Below are 2,965 nucleotides of genomic sequence, written 5' to 3' on the forward strand. Positions count from 1 at the left end.
ACTCCTTCTCCAAATAAGGCCACATTCACAGCAGCTTGGCATTAAGACATGGACATATATATTTTCAGGGGCTGCTATTCCACCTATCCCGGGTCCTGAATGTGGTGTGGTGCCGTTGTTGTTCTAAAAGCCTAAGGAAAGACAAAGGAGGTTTCTGTCAGTGTTTCTTCTGCTTAATGAACTCTATGGGTTGGGGCCCATGAAATTCTAGAAGGATTGCTAGAGAAAGTATCCGCCCACAATATTCTGCATGTTTTATGTCTGAAGCATGGGGAAAGCCTTTACAAACAATTCAATTAACTCTTCCCAGGGTTAATTTTGGGGACTCCCAGAAAGATAAAATAATATGGAAAAAACCGGAAATCCTGCCATTTGACCAGTGAAAGCTACTGATCCAGTGGACTTAGAAACCTTCCTGAGGGACCCGATGCAAATTTGCACCAAAGCAGCAGCTGCATTTCCACAGTTCTAGCTTCACCTTCACAATGTTTCCCTTGCTCAAAAAAGCACTAAGTAATCTCCAAGTCTGAACAACGGCAAGGCAGAGCCACCAGAAGCACACACCTGATTTTCATGACAAACACAGTAATGCTGTATGAGCTAGTGAAGCTACTTTCTGTATTGCTGTGCGGATATGTATAGCAACACAAATTGGAATAGAATGGAACATGTCCCCTGTTGGCAGAGTCACCCCAAAGGAATGGAGAGATCAGTAGGCAGCCCAGCTGGTATAATACTGAATTGTTCAGAAAACAACTCATAATTGATGCCAAGTGAAAGTACTGTGTACCCATTAAAACATGACATTATTGAAGAAATAGTGAACTCTTCAAAAAAAAAAATCTTACCTAGGATCACAAACTGGTGTTGTCTAGGAGACAGTTCAGGTTACAGATAAAACAGAGATCTACCCAAGATAACTCAAGTAAAAGATACATGGGGAACAACAAAGAGACTCGTGCAAACCCAGTATCAAATATTAGGCTATAACAGGTCTGGGCCATGTGGGGCGTGGGGTTTGGATTTGTAGCAGCTCCAGGGGTTCATGGATCTTCACCAGCTTCTCCACCCATGACATGACTGGCCTGTACACCACTGTGTGTTTCTGTCTCCTGACGTCAAATATAATTTTCAGAAAGTTAGAAACATAATTCTTACAGTTTGCTGTTTTGTACACAACTGGTTAATGTCCCACAAGAACATGAAACCATCTTCTTCAGAATTATCTTCCCTATTGACAGAAAAGAATCACATCTTATCCATTTTACACGATTATAGAATGTCTAGTATCTAATCAATTCTGTAAACAAAGTCCATTTCCCTAGAGAGTTAGGTGATGCTTAAGTCAAAGCTTTGGCGTGACACTAAAAATTCACACAATCAAAAAAAAATTTCATAGAATCATATCATTGCTTTATTTCTAAGTTTTGCATAATTCTCCTAAACATTCCCCCTTTTGATCAAAAATAATCTTTAAGCATCCTTATTGGATAGTCAGCAAATCTAGAGCCATGTGGCATTGATCAGCTACTAAGACCAGAATATTAAATTTTGTCTAGAGATTAAAAAATCTATAGTTTCATCTTCAATAGCTTCCATGGATCCAGAGATGATTTCTATGATTATTTACGCATCCATCTCAAAGCTAGGAAATCAAAACCAGAGAATTCAGCTCTACCAAGTTTTACCTGCAGTACCTTGTAAACATACACACAGGGTCACCTGGGACTTTTGTCTGAACTCTTCTTTATTCTAGACCTTGTGGTCTGATGCCATTTTCATAAGTGTTGATTATTTTTCTTGGTACCATGTTTTTCCCTCCTTATAATCTGTCTTCTGACAGAGTCCCTCCAGTCTTTAAACTTATTTCTACCTTCCTGCCCCTGGCTTCTATCTTGTAATGAATTCCCCTTTTCTGTTTAAGCCAGCTTGAGTGGATTTCTGTTGCTTATAATTGAGTCTGAACCAATTCAGTCACCTAATCCTACAGCCTAGGGTAACCAAACATCAACTTGGACTTTGGTGGGACCCCACATTACCCTTGGAACTGAAAGATCTAAAGTAAAATTTATGTTTGTCTTGACATTTTGATTAGGAAGAAACTATCAAAGGTAAAATTTGAGCTAAGTCTTGAAAAATCAGGCAGTTATTTATTTTTTTAAAAAAGTACTTGTACAAAAAATGTATTTGTGGGGACTTCCACTTCTGAGAAGACAGAACAGACATATTTTTTTCCCTATTTCTCCTACTAATTATAACTAAAAACCCTGGATACTGTATATACTAGGATACAAACATAAGGAGACTCCAGAAGATAGAAAGAAGAAAGCAAACCAACAAGGTACACTGGAACCTGAGAACCCACACACAGGGGACTTCCTTTGATTTCCTTTTTGCCTCATGATCCCAGACTTGAAGTGGAGGAAGCCAGCAACCCATATTGTCAGTGATTCCAGACCAAAAGAGCCCCAAGAAAAAGTCTATTCTCTCCAGCCAAAAGACCAAGAAAGATGTAGCCAAATAAGACAAGAATTTTAGATAATACTCACTCTACTCCATCCAAATACCATAGAGAACAATTGTGGCACCATCCCTACCCCCATCAGCAAAAGTCAAGAAGCCTAAACTTCCACTCAAGAGATACCATAACAAGGTATCCCAACACCCAACCCCAAAGGGTTGGTGTCAGAGAGGGACAAGCAGATTGCTGAGAGTTTCATCTCTGCTGGCCAGTAAGAGGGACCTTCCCCTCTCCATGGTGTCAGTGGAGACCATGTGGGGAGCCTGGACTTCCAGCCCCTTCCAGCACTAATGAGGCACCCTTTGCCACTCTTGCCAGGGTGGTATCAGAGGGTCTAGTGAAGAGTCAGAACTTTGACCACTGTCTAGCAGTAATTAGGTCACTCCCACCAAGGTGTCAGTGGAGACCACATGGGGAACTGAGGCAGAAGGAGCCTGCTCCCCT

General features: G+C 40.8%; 1 pseudogene; it reads left to right on the forward strand.

The window, feature by feature from the left end:
- The first annotated feature begins 485 nt into the window (after positions 1 to 485).
- On the forward strand, positions 486 to 716 carry LOC115893287 (annotated as a pseudogene).
- The last annotated feature ends 2,249 nt before the right edge of the window (positions 717 to 2,965 follow it).

This window comes from Rhinopithecus roxellana, chromosome 14 (assembly GCF_007565055.1).
Source record: "Rhinopithecus roxellana isolate Shanxi Qingling chromosome 14, ASM756505v1, whole genome shotgun sequence".
Lineage (NCBI taxonomy): Eukaryota > Metazoa > Chordata > Mammalia > Primates > Cercopithecidae > Rhinopithecus > Rhinopithecus roxellana.